Genomic DNA, 22,949 nt, shown 5'->3' with positions numbered 1-22,949 from the left:
AGAAGCTTTATTGGAGATTGTTTTCCAACTCTATCTTCACAAGGGGAAAAATCATGGAATTAGGGTTTGTATGTGGTAAGTTTAAAGATGGATCAAGTATGGTTTCTTCATGGTTAAGGTGTATTAGTTTTGCAAGAAGGAATGACAAGTTGATTGGTTTGAGCAAAGGAAGCAAATGGAACAAAGTTAGGGTTTTGGCTTGTTTGGGCTTGGAACTTGGTGATGCTTCAAGAACATGATTAGGTGAGTTCCATAGATAGAATTCCCACCCTTTGGGATTATGATTATGCTATGTATGTATATTATGAATAATATGAAATTCTAGGGTTCAAGTATTAGTCTCGTTGCCCCTTTTTATGCCATGCATGCTATACATGTTAATACTTGCCATATGCATGTTTTACAAGTTTTATATGATCAATTATGTTCCAAAATACTTAGAGACACTTGGTTTGAGGCTTTTGGGTCAAAAATACCATTTTTAAGTGTTCTGGACTGTCCTAACTCGCCACGGTGAGCTATTACTCGCCACGACGAGCTAGAACTTCGAATGGGGGGTCCTGCTCGCCCCAACTCGCGACGACGAGCTACCACTCGCCTCCCCAGCAGAATCACTCGCCTAGGCGAGTAAGACAGTGAGAAATCTCACTGTTTTTCTTGCTTCAGGTAGGCATGGGGATTCGCGACGCGGTTTTCTCCGTGGTTACTTTTTACGAATGTAAACCCCTCAAACCAAGGTCCCAAATGATGATCAAGGAAAGCAAGATTCTTATGTTAAAGAGGCAAGTATTAAGCATGTTAGTAAGGCATGGAATACGAGAGAATCAAGTCATGAATTGGGTAGCAAGTTAATCATTAAGCAAGGGAAAGAACTAGAGCCTCGACATAGTTGTCGAGAATTAGCATGTTAGCAAGATCCCTAGAATGATAAGACACGAAGTTTAAGCTCTTCGCATATGTTTAAGAGTATTATCTATTTAAAGAAGCAAGAGCCATACGAGTATGGCAAGACGTGGATCGATTTCATATCCATTCACAAAGTAAGTTAAGCAAGTCTTTAGTTTACCTCTAGTGGGATCGTTCAAGGATCCGAGGTAAAAGAGATAGTATGATTAGGTTTAACCTTCATACATGCATAAGACCAAGATTATAATAAGAGTGTTATGTCTCTTGAATTCCTTCCAAGGTTGGGTTCAAGGGGTTCCCCAAGGGGAATGGTTAAGCCGAAAGGGAGCCGCATTTCACTAAGTTAAAGTGTCGTGTCTTTTATATACCTTCCAAGGTTGGATATAAAAGGTTCTCCTAGGGGAATGGGGTAAGCCGTAAGGGACCCGCACGTTCACTAAGGGAGTCCGGTGCGCTATTGCAAAGCATTTTCACCGGTAGTAAGGGATGAACTTCCGGGGTTACTCCACTCGGGACTAATCCGTAAAATGAACTTAGATAAGATGTTTGTTACACGCTAACATAATCAATGAAGCTGACTATGCATATTTATTATTCATGTATATGTTATGTCATAGAAACTTGGCGTAAATCGTCAAGAACAAGTATAGACTTGGCGTAGTTCGTCAAGAAGTAGTAATTTTAGAAAGAATCACTTTTGTGATGAGAGAGGTTATGTTGTTAGATACAACATACTCAAGCAAGTAGAAGCTAGAAAAGAAATATGAAGTCGGTGACGATTGGTAGTGGGAATGCATTGAAGTAGTACTTATCCCCAGGTACTAGGTTCGATTCCCACGGGAGGCAAAAACACTAGTATGGTGAGGGGGCTAGTGATTAAGCTTGTGAGTAACAGTGCAGTGCGGTGGGTGCAGTGCCTTGCGAGGGGCCCACCGGGCTGTTACAAGATGCGACACTTGAGAGAATGTAGGACACCATGTAAGGTAAGAATTGATGAAGTAAACAACAGTTTTTCGAGAAGTCTTATGAGACGCACAAGTGTATGTTAAGAGTACTTCAAATGCAAGAGGTTTAAGTCGGAAGTTTTCAGAGCATGTAAATAACAAGATGGGTTGATGAATGTTATATGTATAGGCGTAATTAATTTCACCTCTCTACGACAAGTTATATGAGTCATCCATGAATTTGGGTGCAATAGGAATGGTTTATGTTAAGCGGGTAAGATCTGAGTCTGAGACAATGAGTTTATGGGTTGCAAGGTAAGTGCTGAATCATAATATGCTAAGAAAACTCTAAGTTTGAGTGATATTAAGATCAAGAAAGCTAAGTTCAGTAACATGTGGATTAAGAAATAAGATGACGACATGATGCGATAAACCCTTTGAATATGAATGAATGGAAAATGTTGGTTCATACCATAGATGGTAAGTTTTTACCATGAAGATTGGTAGTCGATCTCTAAATTTCGAGGACGAAATTTTTTTTTAAGGGGGGTAGAATGTAATATCCCGCCTAACAGTATCGGTATATTACCTGTGATCGTGTCAGAGAAATTAAATTCATGGAAAAGTAAGTTAATGGAAAATATTTTATGAGATGTTAGCTTTTTACGGGAAAAGTATCAGAGTCGTTTTAAACACGCTTGAGGCAAGGGTATTATGGTAATTTCACGGAAATGAATATTTATATCTTTTGGAGGGGAAAATATCTCATTTCCCTTATTCTTTTCTCTCTCTAGGTTGGAGAAAATATTTTCTCTCCCTTCTCTCCTCTCCACCGGCCTTCTCTCTTCTCTCCCTACTTCTTCAATTCATCAAATCTTCTTTCTTTAACCCTTAAGATCAAGAATTGGATCCTCCATCACCCTTTATGAGATTGGTAGCTTAGATTGAGGCTTGAGTTCAACTCTTCTCCTCTTTTCAAGTCATTCAAACCTAGGGTTTGGTTTGATCAAGAAGTTTGGACCTATATTATGGTATTCTCAAGATCAAGGAACAAGTAGAAGCTTTATTGGAGATTGTTTTCCAACTCTATCTTCACAAGGGGAAAAATCATGGAATTAGGGTTTGTATGTGGTAAGTTTAAAGATGGATCAAGTATGGTTTCTTCATGGTCAAGGTGTATTAGTTTTGCAAGAAGGAATGACAAGTTGATTGGTTTGAGCAAAGGAAGCAAATGGAACAAAGTTAGGGTTTTAGCTTGTTTGGGCTTGGAACTTGGTGATGCTTCAAGAACATGATTAGGTGAGTTCCATAGATAGAATTCCCACCCTTTGGGATTATGATTATGCCATGTATGTATATTATGAATAATATGAAATTCTAGGGTTCAAGTATTAGTCTAGTTGCCCCTTTTTATGCCATGCATGCTATACATGTTAATACTTGCCATATGCATGTTTTACAAGTTTTATATGATCAATTATGTTCCAAAATACTTAGAGACACTTGGTTTGAGGCTTTTGGGTCAAAAATACCATTTTTAATTGTTCCGGACTGTCCTAACTCGCCACGGCGAGCTATTACTCGCCACGACGAGCTAGAACTTCGAATGGGGGGTCCTGCTCGCCCCCAACTCGCGACGGCGAGCTACCACTCGTCTCCCCAGCAGAATCACTCGCCTAGGCGAGTAAGACAGTGAGAAATCTCACTATTTTGCTTGCTTCAGGCAGGCATAGGGATTCGCGACGCGGTTTTCTCCGTGGTTACTTTTTACGAATGTAAACCCCTCAAACCAAGGTCCCAAATGATGATCAAGGAAATCAAGATTCTTATGTTAAAGAGGCAAGTATTAAGCATGTTAGTAAGGCATGGAATACGAGAGAATCAAGTCATGAATTGGGTAGCAAGTTAATCATTAAGCAAGGGAAAGAACTAGAGCCTCGACATAGTAGTCGAGAATTAGCAAGTTAGCAAGATCCCTAGAATGATAAGACGTGAAGTTTAAGCTCTTCGCATATGTTTAAGAGTATTATCTATTTAAAGAAGCAAGAGCCATACGAGTATGGCAAGACGTGGATCGATTTCATATCCATTCACAAAGTAAGTTAAGCAAGTCTTTAGTTTACCTCTAGTGGGATCGTTCAAGGATCCGAGGTAAAAGAGATAGTATGATTAGGTTTAACCTTCATACATGCATAAGACCAAGATTATAATAAGAGTGTTATGTCTCTTGAATTCCTTCCAAGGTTGGGTTCAAGGGGTTCCCCAAGGGGAATGGTTAAGCCGAAAGGGAGCCGCATTTCACTAAGTTAAAGTGTCGTGTCTTTTATATACCTTCCAAGGTTGGATATAAAAGGTTCTCCTAGGGGAATGGGGTAAGCCGTAAGAGACCCGCACGTTCACTAAGGGAGTCCGGTGCGCTATTGCAAAGCATTTTCACCGGTAGTAAGGGATGAACTTCCGGGGTTACTCCACTCGGGACTAATCCGTAAAATGAACTTAGATAAGATGTTTGTTACACGCTAACATAATCAATGAAGCTGACTATGCATATTTATTATTCATGTATATGTTATGTCATAGAAACTTGGCGTAAATCGTCAAGAACAAGTAGAGACTTGGCGTAGTTCGTCAAGAAGTAGTAATTTTAGAAAGAATCACTTTTGTGATGAGAGAGGTTATGTTGTTAGATACAACATACTCAAGCAAGTAGAAGCTAGAAAAGAAATATGAAGTCGGTGACGATCTTAGGTTTCCCCTAATCGTCCAGTTTAGAATCGTGTCATGATTATGATAAGCTTAGGCCTCGATACATAGAGCGTATCTTGGCATTGCGGTTTTAGTTTTTCCCCTAACCGCCATGACACGTATAGAAGAGAAGCCATAACAAGTTAGGAATATTATGACGGCCCTAGTATGCACAACCGTCTAAGAAAGCAAGTCCCCACACACGTATAATCAACCGGCAGGTTGTATTGTAGACACGTGGTGACCGTAGGTTTTCCTCGTGGTTGCCTATAGCCTAGGATTTAGGGGAACTCACTGAGACATTATGTCTCATCCCAATCCTTATTTGTTTCAAATATCAGGGTGGATTAGCAAGCTAGGAGCCGAATGGATGATGCGACAAGTGTTCGTTTGTACCGCTGCAGGATGTATGGATATTTCAAGGATTGCATATAGTATATTTATGAAAAGTTGAGTTGTATTTATGTTGTACAAATGCATTTGTTGTGTAAGATTATTCATTCGAAGTTTTTATGTTGTATATTTTAATGTATCCAGTACTAAACTTAACGCACGTGCTAGACTTTCTAGATACGTCTGTCATGGGTGTTACAACAAACCTTGCAGGCTCTGTTCGTTACGGATTAGAATAAAATATATTTTGACATTCAATAATTTAGAGATTTTATAAATAAATCAGATATTGTATTTTTGCTAAATAAATATTAGGATAAAATTGTATTTTTGCTAGTTATTAACTTTCATATACGGTGCTATATTCTATTTACCTGGATGTTGTAAATAAGTTTGTAAATTCATCTATTTTGGTTTTACTGATTTTGTTTGTGCAACCGTTCAATTCACAGGAAAACGAGACATTGATAATTTGAATTTGACCGAGAGATAAGTAAAATCTGATCAATGATTGAACTCGGTTTTAATGATTTTGAATTTGTGTAGTTAGATGTATTCGATTGAATGTTGTTTTTATAGTTTTTTTTTTGACAAGGTAGTTATTTTAGTTTAGAAAGTAAAAATAATGTCATTATTCACAAGCATTGCCTTTTCAGTTATAAGACACGAGCCTTGCCTTTTCGGTTATAAGACGAAAACACGCCGAAAAGAGATTATATAAAGCAATTTTAATTGTACAGGAAGTGAATATTTATTTTTGATGAAAGGGAATGAAACAATTTTAATTTCATGAGGATACCAAAAAATTATTGACTATCACCATCAATTTAATAAGGGAGCTATAGTGTCAGTTAGTGTATGGACCCCTATATAAATTGTTAAATATAGTTATTTCACTTTTCCTAACAATTAACGTAGGGAGCTATCGTGCCAGCTAGTATATGCACCTTTCTATATATTGTTGCATTTAACAATGAACTAATGCAACACTAAGCTAAGTTCATAACAGATAATTAATTTTAGCTTATTCTTTCTTTTGATCAAACAATGACTTATGTTAAGCTTGCTACTTTGGCTGTCTTCATGCTCACCATATTCTGTATGTATAAATTTTTAACATTGTGTTCATCTTTCTCACCGATATATTTATATGTTAGGAACTCGAAAATTATTCTTAATCAATGAAAAATTATTATACTACATGCTCAATTTAATGCCAAACTTTCCTCAATATATATGTTAATTATATGCATAGATGTGTATTGGCTACAACTTTAACTTCCTTTGCCATTTGCAGTAATCTTTCAAACGAAGAACGTTGATTCGAAACCAGGGGAATGTCCATCCGAAGGTAGGATATGTTCAGCGTCGAATCCATGCGGCGACATCAAAGACTGTGTTTGTATCTTTCGGTGGTATGGTGGAAATATATGCAAGTCATACTTGGATTAGGACCAAACTGTGTGCTTGTTTACAACACCAAATCCTGGTCCGTCATACTTTTGAAAAAGACTACTTGAGGACGGCTTTGGAAATTGCCACTTAAGAATGATATGTCTCAAAAAAAAAAAAAACAAAAAAAAAACCATGCATGTTATCATGCATCTACTTTAAATAAAGCAACCTTTGTTTCAAATTGATCAATTGTATTTCTTTGATATCCGTCTAGATTACTCGTTCTTTTAATTTTGCACGTTATGATATGTTTGCTGTTTTAATTCTTCCAATGTTTAAATTTTATTTTTATATGGAACGAAACATAAAAACCATTTGTGTAACAAATCATGATAAAGGCCGGCCGTATAAGGGTAAATACTATTGATATAAAATTTTAAGAGAAAAAGAAGAACGAACAATTAGTGCCAACTCATGTTCCCATTCTCTTAACATATAAGCAAAACTAAGACAATGATGATGGATTTGATACAAATTTTTAACTAAATATATTAACTTTTGTTGATCAATTTTTTCTTATATTTTAAGACGGAGACAGTAGTTTACAAAATCTTTTGGAATATAATATAGATTCTAAAAAACCCTTTTCAAAACATATACAGGGGTTGCTAACTTACTCCCACCTAAAAACGTGAGGGAGTAAGTTAGCAAGCCTACTCCCACTTGCTTTTTACTAAAAACTCCTTCATGAATTGAATGGATGGACATTAGTGTAATTTGCTTTTTTCTAATTTTTTGTTGTTGTAAACGTTGTTTTTTTAACGCCACGCCACTGTTCTGTTTATGTTTCTTTTTTTTGATCAATTCTGTTTATGTTTCTTGTTATTTTCTTTTAATTCATGGAGATATATACTTTGTTTTCATGTACTGTGTTTTCTTTAACTAAACATTTTTATTTAATTAATCAAACCAAAAACACAAAACAAAACATTGTTTCCTTAAAAACATAATACTTCCCTCAACAAAAAAATGTTGTTAGTTTTCGATTGTTATTCACCATATAGCAACCCGTGTTTAAATTGCAAAGTAACTTTTTTTTTTATAGAAATAATCACACACACAAATGCATATAAACACATATAATAAATAACTAAAATAATTCTCGCGAAAAACGAGCTGTTACAATTTTTCTGTTACAAAATACACAAAATGGTAAATATATGTTGAGGTGTCAAAAAATTAAGATCGGGTAAAATTGTATTTTTGTTAGTTATTCATTTTCATATACGTTGCTATATTTTATTAACCTGGATGTTGTGAATAAGTTTGTCAATTCATCTTTTTTGGTTTTATTGATTTTTTTTGTGCAACCCTCAAATTCACAAGAAAAAGAGACATTGATAATTTAAGGTAGACCAAGAGATAAATAAATTTTGACCAATGATTGAGTTCGGTTTTAATGATTTTGAATTTGTGTCGTTAGATGTATTTGATTGAATGTTGTTTTTATAGTTTTATTTTTTTAACAAGGTTGTTTTTTAGTTAAAAGGTAAAAATAATGTCATTGTTCACAAGCATTGCCTTTTCAGTTATAATTAAGACGAAAACACGCCGAAGAGAGATTATATAAACATTGTCAAATATCACCATCAATTATTGTGCTGGAGTGAATATTTATTTTTGATGAAAGGGAATGAAACAATTTTAATTTCATGAGGATACCACAAAATTGTTAACTATCACCATCAATTTAGTATATGGACCTCTCTATAAATTGTTGCATGTAACAATGAACTAATGCAACACTAAGCTAAGTTCATAACAAATGATTAATTTTAGCTTATTCTTTCTTTTGATCAAACAATGACTTATGTTAAGCTCACTACTTTGGTTGTCTTCATGCTCACCACATCTTTGTCACCGATATATATTTATATGTTAGGAACTTGTAAAATATTATAATTAGAATCTATACTCTTAATCAATGAAAAATTATTATACTACATACTTAATTTAATGCCAAACTTTCCTAAATATATACGTTATATGCATAGATGTGTATTGGTTCCAACTTTAACTTCATTTGCCATTTGCAGTAATCATCGAGACGAAGAACGTTGAAGCAGGGGATTGTCCATCCTTCGGTAATGCTTGTTCAACATTAATGTCGAATCCATGGACTGTCGTTGAATCATGGACCGTCGTTGTGTCCCTTGGTTTGTTCAAGGAAACGGTCATTGCGGTGACACTTGAGTGGTAAAAAATTAAAAAAACCTTAAATGCACTTTTGACCCTCTATGTTTGCCGTCTTAGCAATTTTGTCCCCCTAACAAAAAAATACAATTTTGACCCCCTATTTTTGCCATGTTTAGGGAGATATGCTCTTTTGGCCCCTTATCTTTGCAAAAAAGTTGCGATTATGGCCCCTTTTTTGAGACACGTGTCGGCTTCCAAGCATAGTTTGGAAAATTAGGGGGTCAAAATTGCATTGTTTGTGTTAGGGGGCCAAAATTGCTACGGTGGCAAACATAGAGGGTCAAAAGTGCATTTAAGCCAAATTATAAAATAGGCTAAACTGCATTTTTCGTCCTCTAAGTTTCAAAATGTTGCAATTTTGGCCCTGTACTAAAAAAAATGGCAAAAGTGACCCCTCACGTTTCGGGAAATATGCTCTTTTGACCCCCTAACATAAGGGAAATATGTTTTTTGACTCCTTATGTTTACAAAAAGTTGCGATTATGGCCCCTTTTTTAGGACACATGGCGTCTTCTCAGCAATTTTTAGACGAAAGGGGCCAAAATTGCAATTTTTTTTAATAGGGTGCCAAAATCGCAACATTTTCAAACTTAGAGGGCAAATAGTGCAGTTCAGACATTAAAAATTGCATATGATTTATTCTCACTTGAAGTAAATACCCGTCTTTAAGATAAAAGTAAGTTTACCCACGTAAACTCAGGGAAAAGGTAAAATGCATTTCATTAAAATAAAAGGGGCGGTCTACAAATCAGTTTACATACATTCTGTATAACTCGTTTCCCTAGACGCCGATAGTTTGAGTGTTTTAGAATTCTGTATATGATTTGCGACCCACTTTCCGGCTTGGAAACTACTACTTATACTAAAAACCTAGATGGCGAACTACTAAGCCCATGATCAGCACTTCCTCCATCTTGGACAACTATTTGTCCCACGTTTTCAACTAAAAGGAAACATCGTGCTTTCCTGCCCTTTTGCTTGTCTTCGACGCGAAACGACTTTTTAGCCTTACTTTGTCAAAAAACTTGCTTCGAGCTCTAGGCTTGATATTTCGTCGAGATTCTCCCAATAAAAAATTAGAAAGCTCTTTGATTCCTGCAAAGTAAAAAAGGTTGAACACATGTCGACCATATTAAACGAGCCTGTTAAATTTGCAGGCTAATAGAAGCATGAACTGGAATATCGGAAATTGGAATCTTCGGTGTAAGTCGATCTGACAAACTATCACATTTGAAACCTAGTAAACATGAAATGACATTACTCTAATGATCAAAACTGATCAAACCAACTAACGATATCAAATATGATCAATCAGACCATTGAATATAACCTTATTGGAATAAGAACGAAGCAGGAACTGGATTTTCAAAAATTAGAATCTTTGGTGTAAGTCGATATGACAAACTATGTCAGTAATAACCTAGTAAACATGAAAGGACATTACTCCGTTAATCAAAACAGACCAAACCGACTAACGATAACAAATATAATCAATCAAACCGTTGAATATACCCTTATCTAAATAAGAACGAAGCAGGAACTGGAATGTTGGAAATCAGAATCTTTGTTGTAAGTCAATCTCACAAACCGTCCCATTAGAAACCTAGTCAACGTGGAACGACATTACTCAGACTATCAAAACGGACCCAACCGATTAACAATATCAAATACAATCAACCGGACCGTTGAATATGAATTTATTGGAATAAGAAAGAAGCAGAAATAGAAATTTCGGAAATTGGAATCTTTGGTGAAAGTCGATCTCACAAACTATCCCATTAGAAACCCAGTCAACATAGAAGGATATTACTGCGACGATCAAAACAGATTCAATCGACTAACACTATCAATCGGACCGTTGAATATTACCTTATTGAATATGACCTTTATGAAGTAGATGTCTCAATATATTTTTTAGTAATAATAATAATAATAATAATTATAATAAGTAGATCTGGACAATGACCCGAGACCTGGTCCAACCCATAAAAAATCGAAGAAAAATCGAGTTGGCGGGTTTTACCGGGTCATTGTGGGTTACACAGTTCAAAGTTACAGTTTGATACAGGTACTTTCGGTGGGTGCAATTCATAAATTTGGACCTAGGGGTACCCGTGCTTGGCTGTCTATGCATATACTGTAACACCCATACTAAACGTATCTAGAAAATTTAGCATGTGCGTTATCTTTAGTACTGGATACATTAAACTTTACAACTTAAACTCATTCGAATGAATATCTTATACAATAATACGCGTCCGTACATCAATAATACAACACTAATCGACTAAACATAGTAAAAACATCCTTAAAATCCATGACATCCAGCAGCGGGTACGAATGAGCACTTTCTGAAATATCCATCCGGCTACAAGCTTGCAATACCATCCTGTGTATCTGAAACAAATAAGTATTGGGATGAGACATAATGTCTCAGTGAGTTCTACCTAATCCTAGGGTATAGGTAACCTCGGGGGAAACCTATGGTCACCACGTGTCAACAATACAACCTGACGGTTGATTATACGTGTGTGGTCATACTTACCTAGACGGTCATGCATACTAGATCCGTCGTAGGTTCTTCTTAACTTATTATATAGGTCTTGCTTACATCATACGTGTCATGGCGGTTAAATGGAACCTAAGTCTGCTATGCCAAGATACGCTAAACGCATCAAGGCCTAAACATAGTATATTCATGACACGATCCTAAACCGAATGATTAGGGAAACCTAAGATCGTCGTCGGTATAACTTCATAGCTTGATCAAATGCATAACCCATACATGTCTAACATCATATCATAATCATACATAACCATATCGTATCATACATAGTCATATTCATTCATTCGTTCATTCATTCATTAGGTTAGATGTTAGCGTTGAACTAGCGTTGAACAAACATTATTATCTTGATTCATTTTACGGAGATCCCCGGGTGGAGTAACCCCGAGTACAATCCCATACATGACCGATGAAAATCTAGCTAACGTACATCGGACTCCCTCAGTGACGTGCGGGCCCCCCTTGCGGAGCTTATCCCGTTCCCTTGGCGAGAACCCCCTTGAGATCCCATCCTTGTGTGGATCGCAAGAGACACGACACCTAAATCTTACATTATGCCCTCAGTGACGTGCGGGCCCCCCTTGCGGAGCATATCTCGTTCTCTTGGCGAGAACCCCCTGAGATCCCAGCCTTGCGTGGATCACAAGAGACACGATACCTACATCATACATTAAGGTCTTGGTCTTATTCATTCATGAAAGGTTAAACCTATACATGCTTACTCATTTACCTCAAATCCGTGATCGATCCGATTAGCGGTAAACTACATACTTGTTCATACTTATTCATATGTGAAGAGATTAACTTATCAATTCACGGATTAACATGCTTGCATAGCCATTTTTGTTCATGTGCGAAGAGAATACACTAATCATTTCGCGTCTTAACATACTTAGGATTCATGCTTAACATTCTAGTTCTCGACAAGCTATGTCGAGGCTCTACATTCATTCCCTTTCTTAGTTCATCACTACCCGAGTAACTCAGCTTAAACTCTCTTGTGCCATCATTGTTGTACATGCTAAGATTGCCATGATTTTCATTTCAAGGGTCATTTGATGTTATGTGCATTGCTTAGAACATATAGTCTAAAGAGATACCTTAGATACACTTCTTCAAATCATCATAAACACACAACCATGAAGAAGAAAGCAGTATCACTAAAGAGATTCAGAAATGTGCACAAGATCAAAGGAATACTTCACAGAGTCTTCAATCATAGCATGAACCAAATAGACATTTAAGAGAAAAAACAGGTATTACTTACATCAGAGACATGCAACAGCGGATTAAAAAATAACAATGCCTTACAAGAACAATACAAGCAAAGGAAAAATAAATTCCTTTGCAACAATCATCAGAGCAGGGAAAAATAAATTCCCACACATATTTGGATATTCCAACATCCTGTACCACATCAGACAGAAACACCAAACTTCACATCAGCAATGGAAAAATTAAATTTCCCATACCTACAGAGGATCTGACATGTAGATGTTTAAAACATCATACTCCACATCTTGTCAAAGAGCTTGAGCATTTTCAGGGACACATCATAGTATCACCCCCCCTCAATATAACAACCTATGAGTGACTACTAACAGACACATACTACTCCCCCTGAATACATGCATGCATAATAATAAGGAGAACTTTAGAAACAAGAAAACTTTACATATGTAGATCGGGAAGTCTTCACATCAAACAGATGTTTCAACATCTGGTACAACATCAGGAAAAACATACGTACATCTACTCCCCTTTTTAGCCATAAATTCTGACAAACTAATCAGAAAACTCCACACACTTTAGTCATCACTTTTTGATCCATCCTTGTCATCAACAACAGACACAGTATTACCATCCTCATGATCAGAAACCTTCTTACTTTGAGATTTTTCATTATCAGAGGCTGCCTCAACCACAAACTTTATTTGATCAGGTTGAACCAGGGATGTTGTAACATCCGATGCAACATCTGGTGCAATAGCAGTTTTACAAGCAGACACATAAACACTTTTATCAATAGTATTATCAACATCAGCAACATTCAAACTAGACTGGACAAGGTTGCCAGACTTAGTCAAAACAGGTGGAACATTAATCGACGCAGAGGAAGTCACAGAAGAACTTACTTTAGGAGTTTTGGGTTTCCATTCTTTCCTAGCTTGAACACTCTAACCATTGACCTTTGGATGAACATGAGGCTGAGGATATCCATAAAATTTATAACAGTACGGCCTTATGTGACCATATCTACCACAATGGTGACATATCCATGGTGACTTCTTTTTGTTTCTTGGTTGGGTGATCAGATGCCAGACAAGATGTTGAGACATGTGATCCAACATTGCAAACTCAGTCTTCTTTTTAGGAGAAACAAACTTCTTTGTGGGAATTTTACTTTCGTTGTTCACAGTTCCATAGTCAAAGACTATTCCTTTCATATTTCCATATGTCTTCCCAACTTGTCGTATTTCATCTAACACATTAGAACCATTGTTCAACATCCGAACATATTTGGTCATGTTTTCTAATTTGGAATTTAACAAGGAATTTTTTCTCTTGTAGACCAGTGATGATTGACATAAGTTTCTCTTTTTCCAAAAAAAAAATCATTGATGGTTTTCTTATGTTTCTCTAGTTCGGAAGATAGAAGAATTACCTCATTTTGAAGGTCAGAGTTAGCTGACAATTTTTTGTATTTTCAACCAGCATTTGAGCTATCACTTCTTCACTTATGACAAAAAGCTCTTTGTAGGAATCATACAATTCCTCATAAGAAATTCCTTCATCACTTGACTCATTATCAGACTCATATCTCCCTGTTAATGTTGTCACATGATTGGAATTTTTATCATTTCAATCCCTTCTTTGAGACTCACCATTTCTCTTAATGTTGAACGAGATGTTCTGAACATTTGGCCTCGACTTTTTGTCAATGATCTCCAACACTTTGTTAAATTCTCTACCAAGATGCATAATTGCATCTAAAATAATTTCATCAGTCTCAATTTCACATTGAACATCTTCCTCACCAGTGTTAGAAACGAAAGCTATGTTTTTCTTCTTATATCCATTGGCTAATTCAAAAGTTTGAAGTGATCCTATTAGCTCATCAACCTTCATACTGGAGATGTCTTGTGCTCCTTCAATCGCAGTAACCTTCATATCAAATCTCTTAGGTAGAGATCTGAGAATCTTTCTTACGAGCTTTTCATCAGACATCTTTTACCTAAGTGAGTCAAAGGAGTTAGCCATGTTAAGGACATTCATGTAAAAGTCATGTATGTTCTCATCCTCCATCATTTTTAGATATTCAAACTTGGTAGTCAGAAGTTGAAGCCTTAACATTTTCGCTTTAGATGTACCTTCGTGTGTAGTTTTGAGAATTTCCCAAGCATCCATAGCCACAGTGCATTGCTTGATCAATCTGAACATGTTATTGTCCACTCCATGGAATAAAGCGTTCAAAGCCTTCGAGTTTTCAAGAGCTAATTCATCTTTTTCCTTGGACAACTCTTCTTCTGGTTTCAGATCAGCTGTCTTGTTTCCATCTTTGTCAAGCACAACAGGATGTTTCAACCCTTCAAAACTGTTTTCCATGTCTTGCTATCTATGGATTTCAGGAATGCACTCATGCGTGATTTCCAGTTATCATAGTTCAAGCCATCCAGCAAAGGTGGTCTGTTCACAAATCCTCCTTCCTTGTCCATAATGCGAGAAAGTATCTTCCCTGGAGCTCACCCTAAAACAAGCAGGGTGCCTGCTCTGATACCAATTCAAATTCTGGCGGGCTAGCTTTCAGATGTTTTATACGATGTTCCAACATCAAAGACATAATAAGAATGTTGAATGTAATGTTTAGAACATCGTGCTAGCAGAAAACAAACACAACAAGGAAAATATAAAGGACAGAAAAGTAAAAGGCACAAGAGAATTGTTAACCCAGTTCGGTGACAAACACACCTACTCTAGGGGCTTCCATGCCAGGAAGGAAATCCAGTAGTGTAGTCCTTATTCTAAAGTTCTCAGCAAACACATTTACAACTTAAAACCCAGAACCTACCCGTCTAGATTTCAACCTAGGAAGTCCTAGATCTGAGATCTCATCTCACTATCATACAATCAAAACCTAGAACTTACCCGTCTAGATTTCAACCTAGGAACTCCTAGATCTGAGATCTCATTTCACTATCCTACAATCAATCACAACCCTTGTAATTATCAGATTAAAACACAATATGGTGAAGTTACCTTCAAACACAAACTACAATATTGCTTCAAAGCTTTGGTGTAGCACACGAGTTACAACTCAATAAACAGTCTTAACCATGCATCAAGGTGATACAGGAAAGGCTCACAAATAACAAACAGTCATAGACTTGCATCAAAACGATACAAGAGAAGAACACACAAAGAACACAACTCAAAACCCAAAAAAAAACTATTCTTTAGAATGACGACTTGAATACCTAATTAGGTCTTGAAGTCTTCCTTATATATTGAAGCAATATGGGCTCATTAACCTTGTTGGGCTTCAGAACAAAGTAGATCGTTCAGCTGATCTACATAACACGAATCAGTAACAAAAAAAGAAAGTCTTAATATGTAGGAACATCTTTAGGAACTTCCAAACAAAACCAAATATTCCCTAAAATATTGTTACTCTCTTGAAAATAAAACCACAACTGATTCTGAGCAGATATGCGCGTTGCTTGGTCAGCAAGATATGAGGACGTGGATTCCTTAATAAGAGAAAGTGCGCGTACAATCAGGCATAAACAAGGAACACTGAATCGTGCCAGGATGTTGGAACATCATATCCAACATCTTACAGAAATGCCTAAAACATTTTGGGACATAGTATCCAACATCACAATCATGAATATTTGTTTTAGCAATAGTGCAGCCAATATAAATACCCAACTAAGAGGACTCTTGGAAGACCGTGTATTTTCCACAACTTGTCGAAGATGATAGCGACGTTGATTATTATATGTTTCGCGTGATGGTTTAAAATAACACTTTACATATTTACGTCTGATCCATTGAAGTGTAATATTTATTAATGTGTAATATTGTAATTTATTCGAATTTCTGTCCGTATTGTTGAATTTTAATGAATTTGTGTTATGTAATTTAACTATGAATTTGTGCAATTTTGATTGTTTATGTGAGATTATGTAATTTCCGAAATTTATGGACAAATTGGTGTAATTTGGATCGTTTACGTGTCATTAATTGAGATTAAGTGATTACGGGTCATTACCGACGAATTTGTGTAATTTGGACCGTTTGGATTGTTTATGAGTGATTATGTGATTGTGAGAAAAACGATGATTTTGTGTAATTCGGATCGTTTACATGTGATTATGTGATTTTGTTGTTAAACTGGCGTAATTCGATTCAATTATGAGTGTGTAAAGATTACGGATCATTAATGACATTGTTTGCATTGAATGACTGATATATCAGTAGGCGCGAGTTAACTCACGCATGTTTTAATACTCAGCGTGAGTTAACTCACGCAGTGTTTTACACTTACGTGACTTAAGTCACACTGCGGGAGTTAATTAAGGCAGAATTAACACTTGCGTCTGTTAACTCACACATGGGTATTTTGAGTATTTTGGTTGGGTGGAAGCAAAACTTGTTGGGAAAAGAGCAGAATTCAAATAGTAATTGTGTTCCCAGTCTTATCTTTTCAAATTCTTTCACCCCCAAAATCATATATGAGTACAACTAAGAAGTCCATCTTTTTTTAGTGGTAGCCGGGGTTTGTACCCTGGACCTTTCATATATTATGCATTGTCCCTATCAACTGAGTTAAACTCACGAGGACAACTAAGAAGTCCATCTAATATAATAACAATAATAATAATGATAATGATGATGATGATGATGATGATGATGATGATGATGATGATAAAAATAATAATAATAATAATAATAATAATAATAATAATAATAATAATAATAATAATAATAATAATAATAATAATTTTTTGTTACAAAATCACATCAATCTTTTGAAAGCCAATTTCTCTTTCATCTAAATATGATTTTTTATTACAAAATACACAAAAAAGTAAATAAATGTTGAGGTATCAAAAAATTAAGATGAGGTAAAATTAAATATTTTTTCTAGTTATTAACTCCTGGATGTTGTGAATAAGTTTGTAAATTCATCTTTTTTGGTTTTTTTTTTCTTTTGAAACCCTCCAATTCATAGGAAAAGGTTTTATTGCTTTTTTTTGTGCAACCCTCCAATTCATAGGAAAAAGAGACATTGATAATTTGAGTTCGATCAAAAGATAAGTAAAATCTGACCAATAATTAAACTCGGTTTTAATGATTTTGAAATTTTGTCGTTAGATGTATGCGATTGAATGTTGTTTTTAAAGTTTTTTTTTTTGACAAGGTTGGTTTTTAGTTAAAAGGTAAAAACAATGTCATTATTCACAAGCATTGCCTTTTCAGTTATAAGACACGAGCATTGTCTTTTCAGTTATAAGACGAAAACACGCCGAAAAGAGATTATATAAACATTGTCAACTATTGTACCGGAGTGAATATTTATTTATTTTTTGATGAAAGGGAATGAAACAATTTTAATTTCATGAGGATACCACAAAATTGTTAACTATCACCATAAATTTAATAAGGGAGCTATAGTGTCAGTTAGTATATGGACCTTTCTATAAATTGTTAAATATAGCCATTTCACTTTTCTTAATAATTAAGGTAGGGAGCTATAGTGTCTGCTAGTATATGCACCTCTCTATAAATTGTTGCATGTAACAATGAACTAATGCAACACTAAGCTAAGTTCATAACAAATAATTAATTTTAGCTTATTCTTTCTTTTGATCAAACAATGACTTATGTTAAGCTTGCTACTTTGGCTGTCTTCATGCTCACCGTATTCTGTATGTATAAATTTTTAACATTATGTTCATCTTTCTCACCGATATATTTATATTTTAGGAACTCAAGAATTATTCTTAATCAATGAAAAAAATTATACTACATGCTCAATTTAATGCCAAACTTTCCTAAATATATACGTTAATTATATGCATAGATGTGTATTGGTTCCAACTTTAACTTCCTTTGCCATTTGCAGTAATCTTTCAGACGAAGAACATTGAAGCAGGGGAATGCCCATCCTACGGTAAGGGTTGTTCACGAACATTGTTGAATCCATGCGGCAACATCGAAGAGTGTATTTGTGTCTCTAGACCTTGGCTTTATAATCATAGAGGTACTTGCGGTGACAATTTTACATAGAAGATCATGGCTTCTAACTCTAATGAAAAAGACTACTTGAATTGCCACTTAAGAATGATATGTCTCAAAAACTAAAAACCAACCATGCATGTTATCATGCATTTACTACTTTAAATAAATCAACCTTTGTATTTCTACGATATATGTCAGGATTTTAATAAATGATGCATGTACATGGGTGTGGTGATTTTGACTCATACACTACTAGTTCTTTTAATTTTGCACGTTATGATATGTTTGCTGTTTTAATTTTTACAATGTTTAAATTTCATTTTTATATGGAACGAAACATAAAAACAATCCGTGTAACAAATCATGATGATAGAGGCCAGCCGTAAAAGGATAAATACTATTGATACAAAATGCTTTTGAATGAAATTTTCAAGAGAAAAAGAAGAACGAGCAATTAATGTCAACACCCCTTCGTCCTAAGATATAAGCAAAAATAACACATTATAAGCCGATGGAATTGATATAGATTTTTGACCAAATACATTGATTTTTGAGTGAATCATCAACTTCCTCCCTGAATTTGCACGAATCGGCCAAATCCGTCCCCCAATTTAGCGAAATATCAAAATAGTCCGTGAATTTGTAAAATGTCAATCAATTTAGTCCTTCTGTCCAATTGAAGTGTTAACGGTGCTGACATGGCCGTTAACATCTCACATGTCAGATGCCATATAAGTAGGGACTAATTTGGCCCTATTTTCTCCTGATCAGTGTTTTCAGCTTAGGAGAATACGAAGAAAAAGCTAACACAATTCAACCCCCCTTCTTGTGTTTTTCTCACCTTAAGTTAGTCCCTAAACAAAGGAAGGAAGTCAGTAGTCTTCCGATTCGAGGAAACGAAACTGGACCAAAAACCAGGTAATCTTAACATCAAAGCGATGGAAGTGGCAAAGATCTGTCATTGAGTAGTCATCGTCAGAACTTGGAAATGGCCAATAAACGCCTGGATTTCTCCCATGTCTATGACAAGTTTAGCTCGAGGTGCAAGTTAACCGATAGGTAAACTCCGGGAGAAGTGTTCTTGTCCAGAAATGTCCCAAAAAATAAGGAGGACCTTTGACGTTCATGATGGCCCCTTTATAATTGGCCAATTGACGATAGTTGAAAAGGCATTTGTAGGTGAAGAAGGCATCCTCAACAAAGGATTCATCTTTAGACAAAACGAAAAGTATCATCATGAAATACATAGCCCCGTCATAAGTTTGGCTGCTTTTCGCAGAATGAACTTGATTTCTTTCAGGTCAGGACGTCCCCCTTGAAACATTTGGGATGCCAAAACCAATGAATATTCTGCATGGCCACTGCGAGATAGTTTATGCATAAAAGCCCGTTTCACAACACAGGGCCAGTAATCAGTAAGGTACCGCAAACTGTAACACCCCGTTCTCCCAACAACGTAATAATAATTATAATAATCAGAGTAAATCATACAACGAAGTGTCACACTGCTTTTCAAAATTTTGTAAATAGAAAATAGCTATTTATTCAAACCAACATTTAAAATATCTTAAAAACTGCAGCGGAATAATTCTCTTAGAAAATATAAATTCAACATCAATGTAATTCTTGGCATAAAGGCCTCAAGATAATAAACATTATTCTCAACAATGATAAACTCCATCAGCAAGGTCTTTTCAAAACATGATACATAAAAGAAATGAAGAAAACATTTGCGACGATCCCCATCCTAATATGTATCAGAGCCTTAGACACTTGATCCAACCAACCTACAAGCCATCAATACCTGCAAGTTAGCCATACGAAGGGCAACATTGTCAAGCAGAAGGGGTGAGAAACACATTCAATAATAATAATATATAATTCATCAAAATAATGAAACAACAACATCTCATAGCAAGCATCATTTAGAATGTATATAAATGTATACATATAGCACAACATAATCATCTTCAACAACAATGAACAACAATAGCAACAGCTTCGTGATCAACAACGACACCGACAACTCGACAATGCGACAACGACAACAACAACTCGACAATGCAATAACGACAACAACTAATGCATCATGCATGTGGTACCAATCTACGCGCGTTGAATGTTAAGCATTCCAGGGCATAAGCCCCCAACAATTTGGATGGTTAAAACATCCCAGGGCATAAGCTCCCAACAGGTGAATGATAAACATTCCAGGGCATAAGCCCCCAACGGTTTGAATGATGAACATTCCAGGGCATAAGCCCCCAACAGAACATGAGTATGCATATGGACTCGACTCGTGTATATCAACATACAACTTCAACAACGACTACAACAACAACATATGTGCCTACAACAATTATAACACACTCCCCAACTTCGACATTAGACGATACATCAACGACAACAACGGAAATCAACAACATAGCATATATATAAATCAATTACATTCATATCAAAGTCCAAAACATCCTTCAAAAGCAATTAAGTTTGGATCAATAGGACATAAGCCAAATACCCATGAAACACCTCAACTAAACCCCTAACACTTAAGTTTGAAGTTGGAAAACCAACCATAAGTTTTTGGACTAACTTGGGATTAGTTATGCTAAGTTTTCTTAAAGTTTTCTGGAGACCCACTTGGACTATTTTCATCATAACTCAAAATCTACAAATATTTTCTAGTCACTCCAAAGCCATTAGAAAGCTAACTCAATTATCTACAACTTTAATGTTGTCACCGAAAGGCAATTCAAAACATAAACGGTGTAAAAGACGCAAGAACGCAAAATAGGGAATGGATTTTTCGAGACCTACTAGGACTATTTTTATCATAACTTAAGATTCACAAAACATTTTCGAGTCACCCCAAAGCCATTAGAAAGCTAACTCAATTATCTACAACTTCTATGTTTACACCGAAAGCTAATTCAAAACAGAAACAGGCGAAAAAGTGAGTGTTTTCCAGTTTTGGCTGACAGGAAATCGGGGCCCGATTTTGGCAGTTCGGGGCCCGATTTTTGTCGAACCAAAGCTGAAAAATCAGCTCAGAATTCAGGGCCCGATTTCGGCAGTTCGGGGCCCGATTTTGGACATTCACAGCTTACGGGAAAGACCAGTTTTCACTCCAAAAACCCAATTTTCGATCCCCTAATCACCCAAAATGAATTAGAACAATGTTTACAGGTTCTATATACAACATAACAACCAAAACCACATAGAAACATGCATCAAACAACACAATTCATCATATTTTCCTCAATTAACCTAAAACTTCTAAACCTAAACCAAGAACACAACAATTCATCAAATTTCAGAATTATACATTATATTAGTGAAAGGAATCCCACCCATACCTTTATTCAGCAAAACGAAACGAAAAGCTACATCAATTGATTCCTTCCTAGCTCTCTTGGTTCTTCTCCTCCTTCTCTCAAAAACTCACATTTTTCTCAATTGTACGTGAAAACAGTTTTTGTCTGACGTTCTTTCTTTTACTCAAAACTATAACCTCTCCTTTTATCACTTAACTCCCACTAAACTTACATAATTAATACTTAATTCCCATTAACCAAAATAAATATATTTCTATATTATTTCTATTTTATTAAATAACAAAACAAGATATATTTAAATAAAACACATCACACCCAAAAGTCATATCGTTCGCATAAAATCATATATATAATCAATCAAGTCATATAAAAATATTCACACATCTACTAAAAATGATAGAATAAAAATCGGGCGTTACAACTCTCCCCAACTTAGAGAATTTCGTCCTCGAAATATTACCTCAAGCAAACAAATCATGATATGACTCCCGCATCTTACTTTCCAACTCCTAAGTAAGACTTTCACCAGTTGCTCCTCTCCAAACAACTCTCACTAGAGGCATCTCTTTGCCTCTCAACGTCTTCACCTTGCGATCATCAATCCTTAAAGGTAAAATCTCCATCGTAAGGTTGTCTCTAACTTGCACATCATCTCTAGAAATAACATGTGAAGGATCTGCTACATACTTCCGAAGTTGCGACACATGAAACACATCATGCTAGTTCGAAAGATGTGGTGGCAAACCAACTCTATAAGCCACCGTGCCAATTCTCTCAAATATCTGATAAGGACCAATAAACTTTGGAGTCAACTTCTTGGACTTCAATGCACGACCCACACCGGTCATAGGAGTGACTCTCAAGAACACATGGTCACCCTCTTGAAACTCAAGGTCTTTTCTACGCTTGTTATGATAACTCCTCTGTCGGCTCTGCGACGCTTTCATATGCTCTCTTATCATCTTGACCTTCTCCGTAGTCTGCTGAACTATTTCAGGTCCCAACACAACACTTTCACCCGACTCAAACCAACATAAAGGAGTTCTACACCTTCGACCATATAAAGCTTCGAAAGGTGCCATACCAATACTCGAATGGTAACTATTGTTGTACGTAAACTCTATCAACGGTAGATGACTATCCCAAGCTCCACCATGCTCAAGT

The 22,949-nt window shown here is 35.9% G+C and overlaps 2 long non-coding RNA genes across 2 annotated transcripts; both read left to right on the top strand.

Annotated features, from left to right (window-relative positions):
* Positions 1-5,950: 5,950 nt before the first annotated feature.
* Positions 5,951-6,706, top strand: LOC146937260 (uncharacterized). Its single transcript, XR_015030886.1, has 2 exons — positions 5,951-6,087; positions 6,286-6,706. It is a non-coding gene; the product is annotated as an uncharacterized LOC146937260 (long non-coding RNA).
* An 11,131-nt stretch (positions 6,707-17,837) lies between these two features.
* On the top strand, positions 17,838-18,695 carry LOC146937259 (uncharacterized). Its single transcript, XR_015030885.1, has 2 exons — positions 17,838-18,137; positions 18,335-18,695. It is a non-coding gene; the product is annotated as an uncharacterized LOC146937259 (long non-coding RNA).
* Positions 18,696-22,949: the final 4,254 nt, after the last annotated feature.

The sequence above is a fragment of the Medicago sativa genome, chromosome 3, assembly GCF_051527215.1.
Source record: "Medicago sativa cultivar Bolivia chromosome 3, Bolivia_mono, whole genome shotgun sequence".
Classification (NCBI taxonomy): domain Eukaryota; kingdom Viridiplantae; phylum Streptophyta; class Magnoliopsida; order Fabales; family Fabaceae; genus Medicago; species Medicago sativa.
Note: the sequence above shows the minus strand (reverse complement) of the source record. Positions and strands in the feature narration are given on the sequence as shown.